The 16,046-nt window shown below is 38.8% G+C and overlaps 1 pseudogene; it reads left to right on the plus strand.

The window, feature by feature from the left end:
- Positions 1 to 1,399: 1,399 nt before the first annotated feature.
- LOC115979690 lies at positions 1,400 to 15,884 on the plus strand (annotated as a pseudogene).
- Positions 15,885 to 16,046: the final 162 nt, after the last annotated feature.

The raw sequence follows: 16,046 nt of genomic DNA on the forward strand, positions 1-16,046 counted from the left end.
TATATTATAATAATAATTCACTATTTTCATTATCATTTAATGTGAAATTTTATTCATTCGTATCTACTCAACATATTATATACATAAAATAGTGTTTGAATAATCCATAATAGAAAAATAACAATTAATTTTTTAAAAATAAATAATAATTAGAAATGAAGAAGGAAGTTTATTGAAAATATAAAAAAGAGATTTTCTAAAATCTCTTTTTTAGAAATTTTCTAATGGCTTTATGTAAGCTTTGTACTCTTTAAAGAGTTTTGATAGTATCGCAAAATCTAATGATAATTTTTATTTTTCACCATAAATTTTAGCTAAATAAAAAAGATTTTTTTTTTCCTTCTTCAATTCTCATATGCATTACGCCCACCACATTTGAGTAATTTTTTGAAATACATGTGGGTGAAAAAGTGTGTAAAAATATGTGTAATGTTATTAAAAACTGAAAATGGATGTTTGAAATGTCCTACCAAACAGCCCTTAAGCTGGTTACCATGAAACTACTCTGTCTCTAAAAAAAAAAAGTAATGGGAAAAGGCAACTGAGACTGGGAAAAGGTATTTGACTGAAAACAGGGATGTGAAATTGTGAACACAAACACACGGAGAAAGAAAGAACAGAGTACAATCCTTTATTAAACAGCCTATAAATATCAATTGGACCCGGCTTTGTTTCAAGTGGGTTTCGAGCATTACGAACAATCACTACTACTCTACTCTAATTTCAATTTCCAAATCTGTAAGTTGTCGTTTTTCACACTTATTCATCCCTTTTATTTCTTCCCTTTCATTTTTTTTTTCTTGAAATGAAAAATCCATATCAAATTGTTTTCTTCTTCCTAATTGCCGTGAAGCAAGAGTTTCAACTTTTGTTTGTTTCAAGGTTTGAACCTCGAGTTGGTTTTCTCATTACCAATGAAATGAATGAATAAAGCTCCAAACAAAAGTTTGCTTTCTAAGATTAGAGTTTTTATAAGAGTGCTTAAATTCCGTAGTCTTTTTAAAAAAAAAGAAAATCTATTAAATTATCTTTGTCTTATTTCCTCTAGTTAAATAATTTTCAGTCGTCCCTTCTTTGGAAAAACAGAAACAAAACAAAACAACAACAAAACAAAAAAAACAAAAAAAAAAAGAAAAAGAAAAAGAAAAAGAAAAAAGAAGCGCGAAACAGGAGTCGTTGGAGATCATCACTGCTGTAATTCCTTCTCACAAATGGGTAAGTTCCCACTTTTAAGTTTTAACACACAAACACAATCATCTCTATTTATTATTACCGTTTCACTCCCTGCCTGAAACTAAAATCCCACTTCACATCGTTTTCTTCTTCCCTAATTTAATTATTTTATTTTCTTTATTTTTTATTGGGTGTACTTTTTTTATATCTAAATTTCCAACAGCTTCAATGAAGTGTAAAAGAGAGTCTTCGCTGTCACCATCTTCTTCTTCAACACGTCAATGGAAATATGATGTATTTCTTAGTTTCAGGGGTGAGGATACCCGTAATAATTTTACTGACCATCTGTATGTTGCTCTGCAACGAAGGGACATTTTAATATTTAGGGATGAAGAAGAACTTGAGAAAGGAAAATCTATTTCTGAGCTCTTCAAAACAATAGAAGAATCACAGTTTGCTATAATCATTCTCTCAAAAAATTATGCATCTTCTACATGGTGCTTGGATGAGCTTGCCAAGATTGTCAAATGCAGGGAAGAAATGGGACTGATAGTTTTGCCAATTTTTTATGATGTTGACCCGACTGATGTACGGAAACAAACAGGAACTTTTAAACAAGCCTTTACTGATCACCAGAAACGCTTTAAAGATAACATAGAGAAGGTGGAAACATGGAGAGCTACTTTAAGAGAAGTGGCTAATATCTCTGGTTGGCATCTACAAAATAGGTAATTTCCATGAATTCTGAATGATAAGCTTCTTTCATATACCATGAATCATATAATTATCTATGAGAATATAACATAACATGCATGTATTGAACTACATCATGGTATGCTAGTTAAAATGCCTAATTCATCTTTTCCATTTTTTATTTTTTATTTTTTTAACTTTACTTTTGTTATTGTTTTCTCTCTCTCTTTTTTCAAGAAAAAAATCAAAAATTGGAGAATTGAATATAGTTGGAATTGTGTGGGGTTGTTTCGTCAAGCTAGTCCTTAAATTGCTCACAAGTCCCACGTGAGTGAAAAATCTCTAATATTTATATGGAACACTTGGTGTTTTACGGATTTAAATGTAGTAATTGAAGCTTCGTATACTAAATTGTGAAAGGGCCAAACCCAAAGGTAAATTGTAATTTTTCAGTTCCTTTGGTAGGAGAAGTTTACTCACAGGCTTCTTTAGTCAAAGTCTACCTATAAAAATGGTTGAAAGACTACACATTATGATGACTAAAAAAATTAAATTCTACTATGAAGAGGTAATCAACTATTAAGTCACTCCTTTCAAAAAAAAAAAATTATTATTAAGTCACATGATGCTTTAATATTATGGCCAAACATTCACCAATTACCATGGTTTTAAAAACTAGACCGGACCGGCCAGTCTGACCGGTTCAATCGAGAACCGGCCACTAATCTGGTCCAATTATAATTAAAAACTAAAAAATAGCTAAAAATCAAGAATACTAAAAAACCGGCCGATTTCACCGTATTTTACCTTTTTCCCAACCTAAAAACTCATATCCTCTCTTTTTCTTTCCCTCACAACCCATTCTCAACCTCCATTGAATTTTTTTTTCTCTCACACTTTCTCGTCTTCTCTATTCGGCTTTGGAATTTGGTGGTCGGTGCCTCTGCCTTAGCCTCCTTTTTCTCTTGACCTTATGGTATTTTGAGTAGATGAACGAGCTTTAAAGGACAAGAACTGAAGAACACTTAATCTTTTCTCATCTTCAGTTCTTGTAAAAGAAATGAAATTTGGGGAAGAAGCAACGCTGATCTGTTGTAAAAGAAATGATATTTTGGGAACATGCTAGCTGTGGAGTGAGGTTGAACTTTGCTTGGCAGAGAGAGAGGTAGAGGAAGATGTGTAAAATGAGGAGAAGAAATGAAGAGTGAAGAATTAGATTCGAATTTTGTGTAGAAGCAAATTTTGAATTGAGGTGGTATTCCATATTCCAAAGAGCAAAAGGAGAAGAAAGTGGGGGTAGGTGGAGAAAATTCAATGAGCAAAAAGAGAAGAAAGTGGGGGTAAGGTGGAGAAAATTTAATGTCAATGGTGGTAGGTGGGATAGTAGGGAAGTTATTTAGTTATTTATATTTTTCATTATAAGTTTGTTTTTAATGATTGTGATTAAACTTTTATGATATAAATTTTTTAAAGTAAATATTATCAGTTACTATAAAATTATTATATAATTTATTTATTATTTTTCTAATTATAAATTATTAATTATTAATTATGACATCACTGGTTCGACCATCAATCTGACTTCGGTCAAACCAAAAAACCAGTAATCAATCCTGTAAGGACACGATTCGTGGCGGACCGTGACAGTGTCGGGTTCGCACGTAAAAAGACCCTAACAATATCATTTGTAGAGCGTGGGTTTGAAAGGCTAGGCCTTGATCGCCAGGCGGTGGGTTTTTCGTGGTATTCGTGCGTGTCTAGGTTATCTTCACCCATGGAGTCTTTCTCCTGGAGGTGGGCTGGGAGGCTCTGGTTTTTTGGCCATTTTTCCCAGCCCCCTGTTGGTGCACCTTCCTTTTTATTATATAGTCCGTCTTGGTTGATCCTGACCCTCCACTTGTAGGTCAGGCAGGAGCTTATTTCTGTATCCATCCCATCAACCGTCCCGTCTAACTTTCTATTAGTTGCATGGATCAAAGTTTACACCGTCCAAACGTCTTTTCTCATTAATCAGCTCTGGGTATTGGCAGGTGCATTTACTGAAGAGGGGACGCATTTTCCTTGGTCCAATTTCACACCCTGCTTCCCTATGGGCCCCATTCCGTTCACATCCCCTTGAGGGGGCTGTTTGGGGATTGCCTACACCATGGTGTTGGTCTTCCCATTGAAGCTCTGGAATGCCGAGGACAGGGTAAGTTCTCAGCCGTTCCCCTTGCTACCTCGGCCACTGATCATTCGTCTTCGGCAAGATACCTCCTCGGCACGGGCCCTGGGCCCAGATAGAGTTTGGGCCGGATTGCAGACCTCTCGGACCCACAATAGCCCCTCAAAATCCTGCTATCCGTCCCCTCGGACGGATAGGAGGGTTTTGATGACATCAGGGATCTGCCAATGCCTATCAATCCTTGTCATCTATCGATTCCCGAGGTTTTTCACCTGCCCAAGGCACGTTCCTAGAGCCGTTGGAAGGCGAAACGTGGCCTCATTAAATACGGGCGGCTTGGTGCTTCCCACGTTCTACGGTGTGATGGAAATCGAACGGTGGTGATCTTCTGGCCTCTTTGGGCGGGAAAAAGGGCGTGCAGTTTACCCTAGAAAGTATAAAAGATTTTTTGGAGATGGATCCGTCTCTCCAGTTCTGTACTTAAGAGTTTTAGTGCGTGTATCCAGGGTTCATCCGAACTTCCGCCCAAATTCAAGTCTATCTCAAGCACATATAGCCCATCCGAAGCGTAATTCTCCTTTTATGTAAGTTCCCTATCTCCATTACCTCGCGTTTTTTTTCTTTTCTGAGTTTATTTCTCTTTGGCTCCCTTTCTTTTCCGTCGCGGGTTAGGTTTGTTTTAGTAAATGACAAAGGCGACTAAATTGAGATTGAGGAAGTTGGTCGATACTGAAGAGGCGATGAATAAGTTCATCGTTGATTATAGGATTCCCCCCAACGTAAGTCTGGAGCACTGTAAGATGGGGGAATGGCACATTAAGAGGGGAACGGGCGCGGTTGTAATTCCCGTCCTCGCCTTTGTAGAGGGAGGTATGAGAATCCCTATGGGACCAGTGACGAGGGGTTACCTCCGGCATTTCCGTTTAGCCCCTACCCAGTGCGCCGGCAACGTTCTTAGGATTTTGGGTTGCGTGGACGCTTTAAACGAGAAGATGGGTTTAAGACTGACCCACCATGATGTAAACTGGTGCTATAACCTTCAGAAATTGAAAGGAAAAACCTACTACATGAGGTCGAGGGATGATAGGGTTCGGTTGATCCAGTGCCTCCCTGATTCCAACAAGGGACTGAACAAGGATTTTCTTATCGTCTCTGGGGAGTGGCATGATGGCGATCCATGCCCCGTAGTAGAAGGAGAACCAGGTGGAGTATTAGGAATGGAAGAGGGATAACCCTTTAAACCATTCTAACCTAACGTCTTTCGATAACTAACCATGCGTATATGTTTGTTGCTTTTGTAGATGAACGCGCCTATACACGGCATTTTCATTTAGTCAATCGGGCAGACTTGGAGACCGTTTTACAGGCGGCGGTTTTTGTGAATGACAGTGATGGCCAAGTCCGTGCAGCTCACAAAATACTAGGGTACCCTCCGATTCAGAAGTCATTCGGGGACGCGAAGCACGTGATCAGTGCCCGCCGTCCTTGGCTTTCAAAAATTACCGTGGTAGAGAAGGGATTTTTAATCTTACAGGAGCCAGCTGTCCCCAAGAACATCCCCCTGGTGGGCCCCTCTTCATCTCATCAAGCAGCAGAGGACGAAGGTGAGCCAGATCAGCCGGAGGAAGGGTTCGGGGTATTTGACTTAGTCTACCAATCCGAGGACCCTCCTGGTGACCTAGGTGACCCAGCCTTGTCCGAGGCGGAATTATCATTAATAGGCACCTCTTCTCAAGCCGAGATGGGAGTCAAAAGAATACCTTTAACCCCCCTTCTCCAACTCCTCGAGGACCAACCAGGGAAGGATACCCAGGAGGCACCACAACCCAATGCTCCTCCTCCACCACCTCGGCCCCTTACAATCCAAACCAGGCCATCCTCCACCAAGTCCCAGCCACAATCCACCTGTCCCGAACCTCCCACCTCCTCCCAACCAGCTCGGTCTCCTCGACCTGAAGGTGCTGATTCCAAGAGAAAGAGAAGCCCCAAGGGCAAGGACATCGTGGACGAGGGAAAATCCCAACCTCCTAAGGAGAAGGATGAGACTCCGCGCACAAAATAACTGAAAATCGGACCCCAAGGCAAGGGCAAAGGACCCGCAGTTCAAACCTCTCAAGGCAAGGGAAAAGGAATTGATTCCCAATCCCTACCGAGCGCCTGGCTTCCTGCCCCAATGCTTCACGGGGGTCCATTACTGGAAACTGCCTCTCTGAGGGACCTTGGAGACGGCGAGGGTGGATACGTGGCGGATGCATTAGGGAGAACCATGCTACTCCCTAATGACATGGATGAGCTGAAGAGAATGAGGATGCAGGAGGTTTTTCTCAGTACTAAGAGATACTTGGGCATGGTAAGATTTCTTGAAACCTAACACTTTACTAACTCTTGTCACCGGTTTGTCACTCACTACACGTTCATCTTTCTTGACAGGCTCTCCAGGCAACCTATAGGATGGAGGAAAAGTGCATGACAGGAGTAAGGTGGCCGAGAACGAACGCAAGAAGCGCATAACGGCCTCAAAGACTCTCGAAGCTTCTGAAAAGGAACTTGCCAAAGTCAAGGATGACTTAACAATGACTACCCGCGAGAGGGATAACGTCTCGGCGGGCCTTGCTAGTGCCCAAAAACAGGCCAAGGACCAAACCAAGCGTGCAATTGAAGCCGAGGACCAGCTGCGAATAGCCAGAGATCTGATCGAGGATTTAAATAAGCAGCTGGCCGCGGCTCTGCATGAGAAAGGAGTGGCAGAATATGCCCGTGATGAAGCCGTAAGGGCAAAGCAGGAGGCCGAGTTTGCCAGGAATGAGGCAGAGGCTGCCAAGAATACGGCCGAGGACGATGGTTACAACATGGGAGTAGCCGAAACCCAAGCCACCCTTAAGGCGCAGATTCCTGGAGTGTGCAGGTTTTATTGCTCCCAGGTCTGGGAAGAAGCATTGACGAGAGCTGGGGTGGACGCTTCATCAGATTTGTGGAAGGCAGAGAGCGTATTCTACCCGGCGGCCATCCGCGAGACCACTTCCACCAACTCTGCGACCACGGATGATCAACTCGAGGAAGAGGTCACCCCGTCGGAAAACTTACAAGCCAGTGGTTCCTCTAGCAAGGCGCCCAAAGAGGGAAAACTTCAGGATGTGATAGTGATATCGCAGCATGTGGATCCTGGGGCACCTACAGAGGTTACTGAGCCCAAGGTTGGCATTCAGGTGTCCAGTACAGAAGAACCAGCCACACTTGCACAGCCGCCACAGGCCATTCCCCTTGCTGTGGTCCCTCAGAGTACCAGTGCTGGCCCTGTTCAGCCTTCCCCAGAAGGAACCGTCATTCCGGGCATCGAAGCTGATCTTGTTCCCATCTCCCAAGATGTCACCGACAAAAAAGCAGAAAAGTAGAAGCCTTGGTTGGGCTTTTGTATTCGTTTCTATTTGAATGATTAACTTGTTTCTTTTCCTTTCACAAACTTCCTAATTTATTGATGGTTTACAAGCATTTGAACATGTATATATGAAATCTTGTTTTTCCTTTTTCCTTCTGATTACATCGTTAACCGCCCTCGTTGATGCGCACTATTTGCTTATGAACTCTGCGCTGATTCATTTTAACATGTACAAATAGCTATGCATGCAATACATTTATCATCATGTTCCCCAAACCCTAATTTACTTGCACCCACAGAGGCCTTAGATTCATTTCTAACCTTCGTCTTACGAAGATATAAGCACCATTTTCGACGTCACGCATAATAGCTAAATCTCGCTTAGTGCCTGGTTTTCCTCATCCAAGTAGTTGGATTCCCCATAGGCTTGAGTCCGAGGACCATGCAATGCCCTGGTTCTGTCCAAAACCTAGTTTTCCTCATCCAAGTAGTTGGTTTTCCCATAGGCTTGAGTCTGTGGACCATGCAATGCCTTGGTTCTGTCCAAAACCTAGTTTTCCTCATCCAAGTAGTTGGTTTTCCCATAGGCTTGAGTCCGTGGACCATGCAATGCCTTGGTTCTGTCCAAAACCTAGTTTTCCTCATCCAAGTAGTTGGTTTCCCCATAGGCTTGAGTCCGTGGACCATGCAATGCCTTGGTTCTGTCCAAAACCTAGTTTTCCTCATCCAAGTAGTTGGTTTCCCATAGGCTTGAGTCCGTGGACCATGCAATGCCCTGGTTCTGTCCAAAACCTAGTTTTCCTCATCCAGGCAGTTGGTTTCCCCATAGGCTTGAGTCCGTGGACCTATGCAATGCCCTGTTCTGTCCAAAACCTAGTTTTCCTCATCCAGGCAGTTGGTTTCCCATAGGCTTGAGTCCGTGGACATGCAATGCCTAGTTCTGTCCAAAACCTAGTTTTCCTCATCCAGGTAGTTGGTTTCCCCATAGGCTTGAGTCCGTGGACCATGCAATGCCTTGGTTCTGTCCAAAACCTTGTTTTCCTCATCCAGGCAGTTGGTTTCCCCATAGGCTTGAGTCCGTGGACCATGCAATGCCTTGGTTCTGTCCAAAACCTAGTTTTCCTCATCCAGGCAGTTGGTTTCCCCATAGGCTTGAGTCCGTGGACTATGCAATGCCTTGGTTTTGTCCAAAACCTAGTTTTCTCATCCAAGTAGTTGGTTTCCCCATAGGCTTGAGTCCGAGGACTATGCAATGCCTTGGTTCTGTCCAAAACCTAGTTTTCCTCATCCAGGCAGTTGGTTTCCCCATAGGCTTGAGTCCGTGGACCATGCAATGCCCTGGTTCTGTCCAAAACCTAGTTTTCTTTGGCACTGGAACTTGGTTTTACGGGAGTTAGCTCCTCGGCCAAGCCCCTAGAATTATTCGCGCGATTAACGCTGACAAACGTAGCCCCTAATCAAGAAGCATAGCCCCTAACGGAACTTTACGCTGAAACTCTATAACCAATTGTTAGGAATAAAAAAGGAACTATTTCGACCTACCGCCTATGCCAACACACAAGCCTTCCCCACAGACGGCGCCAATTGTAAGGACACGATTCATGGCGGACCGTGACAGTGTCGGGTTCGCACGTAAAAAGGCCATAACAATATCATTTGTAGAGCGTGGGTTTGAAAGGCTAGGCCTTGATCGCCAGGCGGTGGGTTTTTCGTGGTATTCGTGCGTGTCTAGGTTATCTTCACCCATGGAGTCTTTCTCCTGGAGGTGGGCTGGGAGGCTCTGGTTTTTTGGCCATTTTTCCCAGCCCCCTGTTGGTGCACCTTCCTTTTTATTATATAGTCCGTCTTGGTTGATCCTGACCCTCCACTTGTAGGTCAGGCAGGAGCTTATTTCTGTATCCATCCCATCAACCGTCCCGTCTAACTTTCTATTAGTTGCATGGATCGAAGTTTACACCGTCCAAACGTCTTTTCTCATTAATCAGCTCTGGGTATTGGCAGGTGCATTTACTGAAGAGGGGACGCATTTTCCTTGGTCCAATTTCACACCCTGCTTCCCTATGGGCCCCATTCCGTTCACATCCCCTTGAGGGGGCTGTTTGGGGATTGCCTACACCATGGTGTTGGTCTTCCCATTGAAGCTCTAGAATGCCGAGGACAGGGTAAGTTCTCAGCCGTTCCCCTTGCTACCTCGGCCACTGATCATTCGTCTTCGGCAAGATACCTCCTCGGCACGGGCCCTGGGCCCAGATAGAGTTTGGGCCGGATTGCAGACCTCTCGGACCCACAAATCCCTTTTACAATTCTTTGTCCACACCGGTTTTTAAAACCTTGCCAATTACTCTAGCCATGCCCCTTAAGAATTTAAGTCAATTGAAGACTTGAAAGTCCAATTTTAGAGAAAATTATAACACTTTTAATAATTCAATGTGACGCTTTAACAACCCAAAATTACCTTTTGCCAAATTATAGATTGGATTAAGTTTACCGCATGCAAGTCCTTTTTAAAAGGAATTTGTTTTTGTCCAATCATTGTTTTTGGTTAAATTGGTTAAATAAAATCCTTAATGCGCATTTTAACCCTTTTATTCATAAATCAACTGTTTTAAAAAATAAAAAAATATGTAATTTTGAAGAAGTTGAGCATTAGTATTTTATAATGATATTAGTGCCTAAATACAAATTCAAAGAACACCTCTTCTTAAGCGAAGCGAAAAGAAAAAGAAAAAGAAAAAAAATACACCATTATTTGAGTCTCCGTTCAAGAGGTAAAAACTTGTGCTTGTGCTAGCACTAAGGCTTAACCTTTTATTATTTGTAGTCTAGCAATCTTAAAATTTAATGCGTCCGTTTCAACAAAATATAACGATAACTATAGCTATTAATATATTATACAATTCTATATGAGTAATTCTATCCACGAGCTGATGAATTCATAAATACATGCTTGTGCGAGGTGTATTCTTGCCTAGTATTTCTCTTCATCCTCTGCGGTTTTATAATTGGTTTGGACCATCATGTGATTATTTTCTATCTTGTTAACAGGCATGAGTCAAAATTGATCCCATGGTTTTGAAATACGGACCGGACCGTACGGTCCGACCCGGTTAACCGGGAACTGTCCTTGAAACGGCTCTTTTAACCCCAAAACTTGCTATACACAAAGAGCACAGTGAACCGTTTGAACTGCAGTTAAACAACTCGGGTTGGAGAACTGTGGCCGGGTCTCACGGGTTAGGCCGAAACTGGAGAAAAGAAGAAAAAGAAGAAGCGTTGTGCCATTTTCTCTGTTGAACTTTGTCTTTTTATCTCTCATCCTCACCACAAATCCGAAAATGCATTCCCAAAACACACTAAGGTTGCGTTTGGATTGAGCGTTTTCTGCCCAATCCTGCGTTTGCGTTTTTCCAAAACGTTTTTTTTTTTTTTTTTTTTTTTTCACGCGTTTTGGAGCGTTTTGGGTGTTGCGGCTACTGTTCATGCACTGTTCAATGAACAGTAGCCGCAAACTTTGACTTTTCAAATTTTTTTGGACCAATCACAGCACATCGTGTACTGTTCACGGACCCACAAATTTCACTTTTCAGCAACTTTTTCATTAAAAATAGGTCCCACGATACTATTCACACATTTAAAAATTATTTTGCTACAGTGTTTTTCAGTTTTCAGTTTTCAGCTGTATCCAAACGGACCCTAAGTCCACAAAATAAAAAAGAAATGAAAAGCACAAACCTTATTTTTACCCCTTCTGCATTTTCCAATTTTTCCTTTCTTCTCCATTCTTCTGCGTTTATTCTTCTTTTGCTTCTTTGGCGTTTCCTTTCTTCTTCTGTTGCTGGTGCCCAAAACCAAAAGAAATCAAAAGTCTAAGATTTTTTCTTTTCCAATAAAGCTATCTACCAATATGGCAGACACTACCCCTTCCCCATGAAAAAGCTGGACATGTGGCCATGCTTCAACCATTCATTTGCTTTTAATTTTTTTTAAACTTTTATAGGACATTTAATCAAAACTTTAAATGCATTTTTTATAGGACATTTAAATATTTAATTGCATTATTTATTAGTACTACAAACCCACATATTCGTATTAAATTCATGTACTGCTCTTCTCAACATCCATTCATGTACTCTTATTGTAAATTAGGATTTATATTATAGATTAAATCTGTATAATATTACATAAATTTATAAAAAAATTGTACAATATTTTACATATTTGCATAAAAATATATAAAGTTGTAGACATTCATTTTGTTTATAATATAAATTTATTTTATACTGATAGTATAATGTAAATTAATAAATTTTTTATTATTTTTAACAATTAATAATAATATTCCATTGATTTTTGAAACATCATAATGAAAGTTATGATATAAAAAATACATTTGAATGATGGTCTTTATATTTATTTGAATTATTTTAGTTTGTTTTTCTATTTATACTAATTTATTATATTTATCTATATTTTAAATAACTATTAAATTAATTATGACATCATCATGTTTTGACATCGAAAACCTTGAACCTCTTCCTTCTCTGATTCTTTGAATAGTCTAGGTTTCAAAATCATTGATCCAAGACATTGTGAAAAAGATGATTTTATAATTTGTTTGGACCATCATGTAAATGTCTTCTATCATCTTTGCAGGCATGAGGCAGAATTTATCCAAGAAATTGTGAAAGAGATGATGGAGAAATTGAGTTCAAAATCCTCAAGCATTACCAAAAATTTCGCAGGAATGGAATCTACTATTGCAAAAATGATCCCTTTGTATTTAGGTTTTGAGAATAATGTTTACCTGATAGGGATTCATGGTATGGGGGGTCTGGGAAAGACAACTCTTGCTAGAATTCTTTATGATGAGTTTCATATTCATTTTGAAGGTTCTAGCTTTATTGCTAATATTAGGGAAGATTCACAAAAACACGGTTTGCCACGATTACAAAAGCAGCTTCTTGTTGACATTTTGAAGGACAAAGAAATAAATATACAGAATGTTTATGAAGGAGTTGACATGATTAAGAAAAGGCTATGCCATAAAAAAGTTCTACTTGTTATAGATGATGTCAACTATTTGGACCAATTAGAAAAATTGGTTGGAGAGAAAAACTGGTTTGGATTGGGGAGTTGGATCATCATAACAACTAGAGATGAACGTGTGTTGATCCAACATGGAGTGCTTAGAAGATATAAGCCTGAGGTATTAAATAATGATGATGCTTTAAAACTTTTTTGTTTGAAAGCCTTCAAAATGGAGCAGCCCAAAGAAGGTTATATGCAGCTCTCCCAAAAAGTTGTAGAATATGCTAATGGCCTTCCACTAGCTCTTGTTACTTTGGGTTCCTTTTTGGTTGAAAGAACAATTGATGAATGGCAAAGTACATTGAATAATTTTAAAGAAACTAAAGGAGAGATCTATGATATACTTAAAATAAGTTACGATGGACTAGAGGAAATGTGGAAGGAGATATTTTTAGATATTACATGTTTCTTTAGAGGGAATACGAAAGATGAAGTACTAGAGATGTTAAAGAATAGAGGTTTTGATGCAAAAATTGGTTTAAGTGTTCTTGTGGAAAAATCTCTCATTACCATGGATGACAATGAACATTTAGGGATGCATGATCTACTACAAGAAATGGGTCAAAAAATTGTTCGTCTAAAATCTGGTGGAAATCTTGGAAAGCAGAGCAGGTTGTGGCTCAATGAGGACTTGCTTTGTGTATTGAAGAACAATATGGTAAGAACAACGACAAAACTATAGTTTTATCTCAGCAAATTAGTGACATAATTTTGTTCAATAAATTATTATTATTATTATTTTTTTAAATCCAATTGGTAAGCGATTACCTAAGTTTTAAGTAACAAAATAAAAAGTGAAACATTCATTTACCATGCTAATATTTTGTCAATGACGATTTTTTGAGATTTTGAAAAAATAAAAAATTTTCTTTGTAAATTTTTATAAATTTGAATTCATCTTTCTTGAGTTATGGAAACTGAGAATTGAGTTACGGAAACACTTAAACCAAACAGCCTCTTAATCATCCACCTCTTGGTTACTACCTAGAACATAAGGCTATCTTAACATTTTTTTTTTTATATAAAAAATTCATTTTGTAGATTTTCTTTTATTTTTTCTTTTTCCCTCACTTTAAAAGTAATGTTGTAATTTCCTATTTTTCACCCTCTTGGTTTTGAATATCTAAACGGTAGAAGTGCACCTTTCTAGTTTTAAACTTTTAATGAATGAGTTTTAAACAGATTAAAAAGAAAAAAAATACTTTAAAATATGATGTTGTACTTTGATCTATTAGTTATAAATAGGATTTAATATGTATTACAATTTACTATTAACATATGATTTTTAACTATGATCTATTAGTTACTAATTAGTTACTATTAGTATCTGTTTTGGTTAGGTTTTTGAAAATTTTAGAAGTTGTGTTTTGAAAACTGTGCTTTTTAGAATAAAATTAAGTGTTCGGTAAAATATGTGGAAAGTATTGTTGATATGAAATATTTGCAGTGTGAAAACGCAATCTTCTGGCAGTTTTTATGATCTGCAATTTGAAAACACACCTTTTCCCCTGTTATAAAAATGTAATTTTATTAAAAATGCAAAGCCGAACGGCAATCTTTTTGCATTTTCATTTAAATTGCTCTTGCCATTCCAAATGGTAATATGTAGTCAGTTTTACTATTTTCTATTATGTTGGGCCACCATTTGGGGAGGGGAGGGGAGGGGAATGCAAAAATTAAATTATTTTTTGTTCAGGTTAACCGAGGAAATTTCCCTATCCGTATCCTTCTTGAGTCTACTAATTGGTATTTTAAGACTTAAAAGGTGGTTATATATATGGAAAACTCAGGGAATCAATTTTTTTTTTTTTAATCTCCTTTAAGGCTTTAACACTGTAAAACTTTAGTAATTCTATTATTCTTATCATTTGCCTGTGCAACTCACCAAGTCTTTGTTTTCAAAATATAAGGCAACAAACGCAATTCAAGCCATAGTCGTCAACTGCAAAGAAGAGGATTGCAGTCATGGAGAATTTTCTGAAGTTTTTTCAAAGATGTCTAATCTTAGATTGTTAAGTATTTGTCACTTGCACTCCAAGAATACTCTCAATCGTGATCCCAATGAGCTAAGATATCTTGAACGGGAGTGTTATTCTTTAAAATGTTTGCCATCCGGTTTCCCACCAAAGGAGCTTGTTCAACTTGACTTGAAGTATAGCAGAATCAAATATCTTTGGGAAGGAGTAAAGGTAATTTTGTTCTTTTAACTGCCTTACTATTTAGAGTATTTGTTATTTCTCTTTTCTTCAAGTGTAGCTACAATACACTCCTGGTTTATTTCAGTTTCCTCCTTCCATCAATAAACTTGTTTTTTTTTTGAAGCAGAAAGTTGTTTATATTTAATATAATTTTAACTTATTAAACTAAATTATATGTTTAACGGGGGCTTTTTTTTTTCCTATTTGTTTGTAACAGATTTTAGGCAAGTTAAAGTACATCAATATTTCCTCTTCCAACCTTATTAGGACACCTGACTTTTCAGGGATTCCGAGTCTTGAGAAAGTAAATCTTTCTGGGTGCCATAGTTTGGTTGAGATCCACCCATCAATTGGATAACTCAGCAGGCTTAGGCATTTAGAACTGTCGTTCTGCAGTTCTCTTGCCAATCTTCCCAGCATATCTGCTAAAATAGAGTCCCTTACAGTTCTTAATCTTGGTAGTTGCTCAAATTTGAGGATGGTTCCCAAATTTAAGGGAATTATGAAAAGCCTATCAGAACTTCGTTTAAGTTGGACTGCTATTAAGGAACTACCACCCACATCAATGAAGTGTTTGTCCTCCTTAAAATATTTAACACTAAGTGGAATCAATTTTGTCACCCTGCCTGTAAGCATCAGTCAACTTTCCCACCTTGAAGCTCTTGATTTTTCCCACTGTGTGAAGCTTCGATCAGTGCCAGAGCTTCCAGCAAGTGTGACATATATAAAAGCTGAAGGATGTACTTCTCTAGAACCATTACCAGCACTGCTTAGACAGAGCAGTTTGTCACGACCTCCTTCCCAGTCTTATGATGAGAGCAGTGGCGGAGTGGCATTTACAATACTGAACCGTTACCTACAGGTACTCACTCTCTCTCTCTTTGCTAAATGGAGTATCACAAATATATATATATATATATATATTTTTTTTTTTTTAATGCAGAGACTCCTTTGTCGTAAAACTGGATATGAAACTTCCCCCAAAAGGAAAGAGGATGGATCTAAAACTGAATTTCAGATAAGTATTCCTGGATTTCGAATTCCGCAGTGGTTAAGTCATCAAAGGCTGGGGAACTCCATGAGCATAAAGCTGTCTCCAAATTGGTGTAATAGTTGGTGGATGGGATTCGCAATCTGTGCTTCTTGTATGTTTGGGCTTGATATTAGAGTTCAAAATGAAAATGGAGTTTAAGATTAATTAATTTATTTATTTTTAAAGGGGATCCAGCTCTTGACAGAAAAGGAGTTACATGGTTTTTGTAATAATATTTTTTTGTTGGATGAATTTCAAGTGGGCTAGTGCTATTGGATGGCCTACGAGCAATACTTTCAGGTAACACTGTCACATTTCTGC

The sequence above is a fragment of the Quercus lobata genome, chromosome 3 (assembly GCF_001633185.2).
Source record: "Quercus lobata isolate SW786 chromosome 3, ValleyOak3.0 Primary Assembly, whole genome shotgun sequence".
In the NCBI taxonomy this organism is placed as follows: domain Eukaryota; kingdom Viridiplantae; phylum Streptophyta; class Magnoliopsida; order Fagales; family Fagaceae; genus Quercus; species Quercus lobata.